This window comes from Mastomys coucha, unplaced genomic scaffold, assembly GCF_008632895.1.
Source record: "Mastomys coucha isolate ucsf_1 unplaced genomic scaffold, UCSF_Mcou_1 pScaffold16, whole genome shotgun sequence".
NCBI classification, from domain to species: Eukaryota; Metazoa; Chordata; class Mammalia; order Rodentia; family Muridae; genus Mastomys; species Mastomys coucha.
In genome coordinates, this window is record NW_022196898.1 from 33652808 (window position 1) to 33663015 (window position 10208).

Consider the following 10208-nt stretch of genomic DNA (forward strand, 5'->3'; position numbering starts at 1 on the left):
AGCTCACTCACCCATATCAGAATAACACACCTCCATGTCCTTAGGGCGCATCTTCCTAAATAAGGTCAAAATCGCTGGTGCCGAGGCTGAGGGCGTGGACGTATTTGGGGAGTCATAGTTCAGCCTGCTATCTGTATAATTTTTCCGGGCTAGACTTTGCTGAGATGCCTCCTGGATCCTTAAATTATCTAAATACGTTAGCAGAAGAAGATGTTGCCCACTGATTGCCCCTGTCCCAGGAGCAGAAACCAGGCCTTCTCAAGCTCAGCTTTCCAAGTTTGTCACCCCTTCCCCTGACTGCTCTTGTGACAAGAGGAGGAGTCACCTTTGCTTTGTCTAGAACTAAGACAGAGGCTCGGTGGTGGTAAAGCCCCACCTCAGGTGGTTTTCCCCCTTGAAAGGAAACAAGGTTGTGATATTTCCTCCTGGGGTGATAGCTCACTCACAGCTGGGTGACAGCCATATTTTGTTCTTTTCTCTGCTCTTCTTCCCACTTGCTTAGATCTTGAACATCTCCCAAGCAACCACATGTCCAATAAATAAAGCCTTGGTTCTCAGCCTGGGGCAATATTGGGAGGTGTTAGAACCTTTAGAGAAGGAGGCCTAACTGGAGGAAGTTGGGTCACTGGGCTCATGTTCCTGCAGAGGATGCTGGGACCCTAGGCCCTTCCATCTTCTCCTTTTTGCTTCCTGGCTGTCAGGAGGTCAGCAGCTCCTTCACCAGGAGCTCCTGCCCCCTCGTACTTACTCTGTTGCCAAGGTAACAGGGCCAAGTTACTATGGCTGAAAGCTCTGAAATTGAGAGTCAAAATAAACATTTTACCCTAGAAGTTGTTGATCTCAGGTGTTTGTTACACTGACGGGAGCTGACAATCCTTACCCTTTTCCCGCCACCAGGCTGGCAGCCAGAGGCTCATCCTCTGCTCGCCAGCGTCCAGTGTTCCTCTGGGACTTCTAACTTGAGGTTGAAGCGCACTCAAAGACAGACCACCTTCTTTTTTTTTTTTTTTTTTTTTTTTTGTAGGTTTTTCGAGACAGGGTTTCTCTGTATAGCCCTGGCTGTCCTGGAACTCGCTCTGTAGACCAGGCTGGCCTCGAACTCAGAAATCTGCCTGCCTCTGCCTCCCAAGTGCTGGGATTAAAGGCGTGCGCCACCACCGCCCGGACAGACCACCTTTAACTCCTCCCAGCTGAGGCACACCTGGGCTGAGGTGAGCAAAGCAACCCAAAGAGCCTCGATGGGCAGCGGCTCAGGCCCTCGGGCTGTCTGGAAAGTAGACACCCCAAGTTCTCACCTGAGGCAAGCTTATGATTCAAATCTGGACATCTGCACCTCAGGAGCCATGCCCGAAGGCTCACGCTCAGCTGGAGGCACCACTAGGCTGTCTAGTCTCTAGTGGGTGGAGCCTAGATGGTGGAAGGGTGTTACTGGGGGGCCTCTGAAGGTCAAGACTGCCCTGTGATCCAGTCTGGATTTCTCTGCTTCCGTTTCTGAGTCGTGTGAACAGCCTTGTACACGATCTCCCATAGATCAAGCCACTCCTGCCGTTGTGCCTTGCCTCTGGGATAGGCTGCAATGCTTCTGAAAGTCAGTACCACAGGAAAACCTTTCTTCCTCAAATTGTTTCTGGCAGGTATTTTGGTCACGGGATGCCAAGATAATCCATACACTTAAGGAAACCATGGAAAGAAGAGGTTGTCTGTCCTGCCCTCCCTTGTCTGCTCCTTATTGGGGATCAATCAGCCTCTTCCCTGGAATGAGCTGAGAGTGAGTGTGTGCAGAGACAGAGAAAGACAGAGACAAACAAAGAGAGAATTCAACCCTCTATGCTCTGCACACTGGGCCATGGTCCTATCCCATGCTCTCAGTAGAATCCCCACATCTTAACACAATGCCACTCACACCCTGGCATCTCCCAGACCTGCAGATCCAGGAGCAAAAAGTAGAGTTACTTCCTCCATCCCTTGACAGAGGAGCATCAGTTCTGGTCATTCGAGTGCTTATTTCATGCCCTGTCAACACTGGCTCACCCTCATCTCCATTAGCCACGTAGTCACTGCTGGACTGAATTAGGGCATCCCATTAAGGAGGGCAAAGGGGCTAGGGGAAGGAGCCAGACTGACAAATGCATAGAAGGAATGCTGGACACAGACACTCATCAGGAGCGAGCAGCAGCAGCTTTCAAGGGCTCCCAGTGTGATCCAATCAGTTCCCAGTGAGTCCCCCTGTGTTATCTGTTATCTGTTGCCTACCGTGTCGGAAATGCAAGGGCTGTTCAGGCTGGCCTTGACGCGTCTCCCTGTACCTCCAGTGGACACCAACAGTTAACTTAATGTGAGGGTGTGGCTTGCCAGAAAATTTCTTCAAATTTAGTGACACATCAGTGATGCCCAGAAGCTACATGCACTGCAGAAGTGAAGTCTGGAACACTCCCTCCCTGACCCAAACACACACAACACAGTGCTCTAAGCTGTGCCCAGTGAGGGACGCTGTTTGTGTGTGTGTGTGTGTGTGTGTGTGTGTGTGTGTGTGTTTCTATTCTCCCCAGGAATCAAAGCCTGAAGTAAATATGAGTTGTCCCTACGTGCTGAAAATCAGTTCTGTTATTTTACCCTCTTCTGCTTTAAAAATGCCAGCTTGCTATCTTGATTACAAATGTGTTAGGCTCAGATTCTTTAAAAACAAAAACAAAAAAACAGGTAAGACCTTCTTAGACATGCTTATATCGAGAGACTAAACACCAAAAGCCCACTCTGCCTGCCGTTCACGGTCTGGACACTCTCGAAAACAATTTAGTCAACATCAGGGCAGACTCTTGAGCTTTGAGAACTGTACTTGAGAGGTGCCTGCTGCTAATTTTTACTTTGTTTTGATTTTTTTTTTGTCTTGCTTGCAGTCTGCTTTGCTTTCACTAAGCAACAACAACAAAAACATTTTTCAGTGTGTGTGTGTGTGTGTGTGTGTGTGTGTGTGTGTGTTTAGGTATGGGTGTGGGTGTGGCTAGTCAAGGAGGCTGTTGTGTGTGCATATGTACTCAAGCATAGGTGGGGGCCATTCTCAGGGAACTGTCAACTCTCTTTGAGATAGAACTACTCTTTGGTCTGGAGATCACCAATTAGGTGTTCAGGGAGCCCCAGGGAACCTTCTGTCTCTGCCTCCCAGGGCTGCTGGGGATCAAAGAAAAGACCTCATGCTTGCAGAGCAAGTGCTTGAATGTCTAAATCATCTGCTGGCCCTTTCTCCATTCTCCAAGCACTAGAGTTATATATGTCACCAACCACTACACCTGTCTAAAACCTAGGGGCGGATGGACAAATCAATCATTCAACTCATCTTTGCAGAGGGGATGGAGAGGTTTATTGATAGGTTGGCAAGGGGAGGAATCATCAAAAGCCAGAAGGGACACTTTGTAGTTGTGTGAAGAACTCACAGCAGGCCTTTCACCAGTCAGAAGACCACGAGCACTGAAACTGAGCTTGTTGCTACTGGTTGGTTGCCTTGAACTATGTACCACAGTTCACTAGACACGGTCTCCTCGACACGGTCTCCTCGTCGTTGTCTTCCACCCGTCCAGTTCATGTAAAGTTGCAGATACTTTGCAGTTGTGTTTTGTGCTTTTTAGAACCTTGACTAAGAGTTGTGTTAGCCATGGTGACTACAGTGTCACCAGCAGGGGACGTCTGGCATTCACAACATCGGCTGAGTCTGTTGGCTCACTCTCTTGCTGCTTTTGTTTTATTGTCAATTAAATTCCTCTAAACCTCCTCTCTGTCTTTATTCGGGACCATCTACTAAGCTAAGAACCAGGTGGCCTAGATGTAGAGGTTCATTCTTTATTGTGGCATGAGCTTGGAGCTGTCATTTAAATCCTTGTGTGTCTCATTTTCTCTTTTGCAATATAGAACCCATGAACCCAAGAACTTTAAACTTGATTAAATTTGATGAGATTTTAGATGCATCTCAGTACAGCTAAATATGATTGCTTTCTCTCTCTCTCTCTCTCTCTCTCTCATCTTTTTCTAAAGATAATTTACAGATTCGAGAAGTTAAAAGGATTGCTCCAAATTTCCACTTCCAGGGTTAATAATACAAATGAGGTCACAAGCAGAAGATGACGCAATACTCTAAATTCAGCATTGCCTTTGGCCAAGAATCGAGGTACACCAAGACACTCTTCCCTTCCCTTTAGCTCCCCACTCATCTCTGTCTGCCATTCAGATCTGCAGCCACTGTGAGGTAGAAGGTACTGGTTGTGCAACCACGCCCAATGTGGCTTTTGCTGTACACGTAAGGGCAGCTCAATTTGTCTTGCTCAGGAAATGAACCACAAGAAGTGTTAGTTAAGCCACTTTTAAAGATATGAAGGAGAGACGCTGGTGGTCGCTCAGCCTTGGCTCTGTGTGTGTGTGTGTGTGTGTGTGTGTGTGTGTGTGTGTGTGTAATACATGTTATATGGGTGTATGGGTGCACTTGTGGCATAGTGGTCTGGCTTTTTTCAAAATGTGAGCTCTGAGGTTGAACTCGGGGTCTCATGTTGTTATGGCAAGCACTTTCTAAACTGAGCCTAGTCCTAACCTCAGCTTTTTATTGCTACTTTGGATCTTAAACATTAAAAGTCTGGGTAAAATACAGTTATGTCTGGAGAAAAACGAACAAGACATTGACAGCTCAGAAATTTATTTATTTATATATATTTTAAAGATTTATTTATTACTATATGCAAGTACACTGTAGCTCTCTTCAGACACACCAGAAGAGGGTGTCAGATCTCATTACATATAGTTGTGAGCCACCATGTGGTTGCTGGGATTTGAACTCAGGACCTTTGGAACAGCAGTCAGTGCTCTTAACCACTGAGCCATCTTGGCAGCCTCCAGAAGACAATCTATGTCTATGAGAGTTTTTCTCTATTCTTTCTACAAGCTTGATGGCTATTTGGAGACAACACAATATGAAGCAAAGTCCATGTAGAAAGTGTATCAGTGACCTGTGATTAATTTTCAAATGCTGTTGCATCAGCTTCCATTGAAAAGTGTTGGCCCAAGTTCTTAAAACAGACCGAGCTCTACACCTTGACTCTGTGCAGCAAGCAGAATGCCCAGGATGGTCATGGAGTTGAAGAAGCAGCAGTGCACCTGAAACCACCTTTTCCAGGTTGTAACTCTACTGTTTGAAATCGGGTGAAGGGCAGTGATCCTGGGCATCTAAGTTGTTTTGAACTGGCTGGTGCTTGTCAGTGTCTGTGGAGGGGAGTGCACAGGCTGTGTTCCCAGGTGCATCTGAAGTGGTACTCCCTGTTTCAGGCCTAAAGTGTAGTTTACAGCAAAGTCTGGTGACAGTCATAATCCAGACAGATAGCACCATCAGAATGAGGAGTTTACAAAGGTGTGGAGAGGCCTACACGGAATGGCACTATGCCTCAGGGTAGCAAGACTAGACAGTAGCCACCAGCCTAGTTCTAAAAGGCCACAGAAGAGGACTGCCCATTGGAACCAACAGAGGGTAGCTGCACAGGAAAGGATGTTGGACAGGGATTTTGACCTTGGGAAAAGCCACAGCTATTGCATACTAATCTGGAAGAGTGTCATTCCCAAAAGCTAAAAAGCAGAATAATATAAGTGTCCAGCAACAGCTGAATGGATCAACAAAATGTGGTCCATCCACACAGTGGTGTATTATTCAGCCTTACAAAGAAATGCAATTCTGGTGCACCCCTGTTGGATGATACAGCTGCCTTCAAGGTATGTCTTCTGTATTCAGTTCACTCTGGAAACACCTTCCCAGGCACACCCAGAAGTGTGCCTTGCCCATTTGCTAAGCATCTCTAATAAGCAAGCCAAGCCAAAAGCCAGTATTAACTACTATAATGGAGGAGGGAAAGCGGAGGAGAGGTGAAAATCTGGAGGCGGAAGAAGATGCTGTGGTTCTTTTCGACTCATGTTCTGCTCTCTAGAGCTTCTTACCTTCACATCAAAAAGAACTGCTCTGAGAATGTTGCTGGCAGATGGTACACAACCAATAAGCATAGTAGTGTATTTTCTGATTAACCTAAAAAAATCATTTTTAGTGTTATGATGTGTATATATATATCTATACAACTGTCTGTCTGTCTGTCTATCTCTATCTCTATATACACACACTCATGAACATGCCACTTCAGACACACATAATATGTAGGGGAGGGGGGAGGCAACAGGGGTTTGTTTTTGTTGTTTTTGTTTGTTTCTTTGTTTTATGGAGGGGAAACTGGGGAAGGAGAAATTTACATGTAAATAAAGAAAATATCTAATAAAGAAAGATATTCAATCACTTAAAAAAACCCCACAAACACAAAAGAAAAATATCAGTAAAACCACAAACAAAGGCAGCTGAATGTGCAACATCTGTAATACAGTATCAGGCAAGGAACCAGTTTACAAGCTGTGTGGTACATCAGCTGTATGAGAAGGTACAGATCTCTCTAGAAAGTTAAAGTAATTATCTTTGAATAACTGAAATAAATATGTTTCCAGATTTTCTTAATTCTTTAGTTTTTTTTTTTTTTTGGTTGAACATGACTCTCTTTGATAATCAAGAAAAATAATACAACTTGTAAAAACCTTGTGACCCACCTCGAATGATAAATATTCCCACTAAAGAGCCCTATAGCATCTGCCCTGCCATCCTGCATAAAAGGCATTGATTTACCTGCTGGCTGCCTACTAATTTGATGGGAAGCAGGCCGGGGAAGGGCAGCCACCTCCCCCTGTAATAGACAGTGTGTGTGGCTGAGGGTGCAGCTTTCTGTGATGGAATATTGCTAAACGACGAAATTCTATCTCCCACAAGAAATTATTTCTGCTGGCTGTGCAAACGTCAGGCTGGAGCCTGCCCTTGGAGAGGCAGCCGCATTGCTAAGTATCTGTAAAATCAGCAGAGACGGCTCGAGACCGGTCACAGTGGCTGATTTTACAAGCTACTCACGACGGGCATCTGCACACAGAAAACTGTAGCTCAGAGCATATTTAACCTGTTGTGATTCTTTCTTATTTTCAGCTTTGCCATTTTGAAAGGGTGTCATTTCACCCAAAGGGGAATGCTCTTTGTGTATGTAAAATGGCTTTAGAGGTGTATGAAAATACAGCGTATCAACCTGACCTAAGTGTAATGTGACCTATCTCTTTTGTCTTATAGGCTTTTTTTTTTTTTAAACCATTTGTCACCCTGGTACTTCATGCTCTGAGATAGTGATCTGTCTCATTGCCATACCAGGTGTGTGTGGGAATGTTTTCAGGAAGAACTGAGCTCTGGCTGGACACCAGCTTTGGAAGACAAACACCCCCATTAATTATCAGTCCAGTTCCCCTCAAAATGTCAAGGGTCTGCCTCCACACGTTTCTAAGCCTGCTGGATCTGCTCAGTTCTGGCCGTCTAATCTGAAGACATCCTGTCACTGACAGTGGTCAGGCTGGCATTAGCTGGTACAGAGGCACTTGTCCCTGCCAGCTTGATGCCAAGGCACTCGATAAGGGCAGAAGAGAAGTGAATTTACTCCACACGGACTGTATGTCGTTCAAACAACACTTGGTGAGCTTCCCATGCTCTCATCCATCTCTTTTATCCAAAGAATCATTTGTTGTTCATCTTGCCCTTCAAGCTGGCTTCTGGAATTGGGATGTTTTAACCAAGGAAATGGATGTTTGCGTTGTCAATCAAGTCAGTAAAATATAACATGTTGCAAGAATGTTCCAACTACCTTTTTGGTTTGTGTACAACAAGTTAAACCAACAAGGATAGCTGTTCTTTGACAGGATAGATACAACAGAAAACCCATGGACCTTTTACACATAACTCTTGGGTCATGCAAGTTTTTTTTTGCGGGGGGGAGTTACTATTCATATGTACACTGCACAGTGACTGTATTAAAAAACTCCTGGGGGAAGATTGTACTACTAGCGTTTATTGTAAGTAGAATACTTACACTGTTTTAAAAACAGTGACATTTCTAAGTTTTTCATTCTTGGTTGCTGCTTTCATTTGGATTTATTTCCCCCAGTAGCTGAGATCAATGCAGGGCTTGTGTGCTCACTAGGTAGGTGCTCTGTCACCTGGCCGAATTCCAGCTCTGTTGCCTCCATCTGGACTATCCCTTAAAGACCTGGGTATTAGAGATTTGCCTGCCAGCCCATGATGCTTTGGACAGGAGACAGAACTTTTAGAGGGAGGATGTAGTCTCTCTATTCAGTCTAATCTTTTGACATTTCAATGCATGGTCACACAGTACTGCCAAAGTCTCCAGGGTTCGTATAGAAAGAGGGTGCTATTTAGTTAAAAACAATTGCTAAAAACTCTCCTGTTTTAAGTCAGGATGTAATTTTGTGTTGGTGGACATTCATAGCTATTGTTTTGTTTTTGAGATGAGGGTCTCTCCACATAGCCCTGGCTGTTCTAGAACTTACTGTGTAGATCAAGCTCTGGTCTGGAACTCACAGAGAGCCACCTGCCTCTGCTTCTCCAGTCGTGGGTCTAAAAGCATGTGCCACCACACCCAGCTGATCGTAGCTGTTCTTGACTTCATGCACCCTGTGGGTCACGGGTTGGATATGCCTGGAAGTGAAAGACACTTATCACTGGGCCTATCCTCTTAAAGGAAATTTGGGGATTAAACCCCTTCTCTATCCCTATTTGCTTCTGGGCTAGCAGGAGTTTTTTTTTTTTTTCTGTTCAGTTTCTTTGTTTTTGAGATAGCATCCCCTGCCTCTCTCTCTTGAGTGCTGGGATTACGGCATATACCATCAGGTTCAGTAGCTCTGGGTACCATAAGGTGGAGAAGCCTCCTGAATCAACATCCCATACCATGGTATACGGAACTATCATAGGCCTAAAATGATAGGAGCAAATAGTTAAGGAACAGAACTATGAGATTTTTTTTTTCTATTAAGCTGATTACCTCAGGTATTTCACCCCGGCCAACAGAACTGAATAAGCTATTCCCATTTATATAAGACAAAGCCCTAGACTATGGGTGGTTAAGAATTGGGTGAGGCCTTGGGCTGAGCGCTCTTACCGTGTTCGAGAACCTAGATTCAAACTCCTAAACCGAGCGATGACCAGAAAGATAACCATCTTCACACAAATTGCAGGGGGAGGGGGTCTTCTTTCTGTGCCCGCATTGTTTGTTATATGTGCATGCAGTTCTTTCCCCTACAGTGTGGGGTGCTCTCTGTCTGTAGTCAGAGCAAGGGAGAATCGGGATTCTTAATGACTGACCTGCCATTATTTCTAGAGAGAAACTAGATGTGAGTATAAATAACTTGGCCAAGTCTACAAAGATAAAAGCACATATATCAGAAGATACCCAGAGACGCAGAACTGTAATTGTACTTGGTTCTAAATATAAAACTTCTACTCAGAGGAAACTGGATGTTTCTTAAAATCATCACTGAGCCAAAACCGTAATCCTTCCCCCTCCTCCTGTTCTACATAGTATCACACCACCAAAGTTACCAGAAAGCCATCAGACAAGGCCAGAAACACAGGCAAGGCTGCCTAGAATTTGCTCGAGTGCAGCCAGAGTTATGAAGAAGTTGTTAAACTACACGTCAGGTGGTAAAGCTTCAGTTAACACAAAGCCAAGTGTTGCAATCAAAGGGCCGTTTCTTCGTGAACTCAGACACGGCAAAGCAGTAATTATATGTGACTGTTACTCGGGGATCACTTCGGCGGGTCTGGTTGGAGCCCTCTGAAAAAGTCTTGATAGAGCCTGCTTCGAGGGACAGTACACAGATTCATTTTTAAGCCGCACTGCTTTCCAAACAATGCCGCTTTGTGTGCCCCCTGCAAATACAAAGTGAGCCAGGCAGAAGTCAGGGGTTTATGCTCTCACAAAATTAATACCAACTTGAAGGAGCCTATCAAACACTCTCAGGTGGTTTGGATTTTTTAGACCTTATTGTAGGTTAAAGGAACAGGCGATGGAACAACCACAGAGGATGAACTAGCTGAACGAAAAATTCTCTTGACGTTGAGACTGTATTTTTTTTTTTTTTTTTTTTTTTTTTTACGTACAGAGACGCTGCGGGTCCTTCCAGAGACCTGCCATGGTCCTCCAGAAGCCTGTGTACAAAGCTGAGCAGTGTTGTCCTAGATCCCCTGAGCAGGGGCATTGAGGCAGGGGCGTGCACCCCATCACCTCATTCACACTTGAGCTCAGTGGCGATGAGCACAT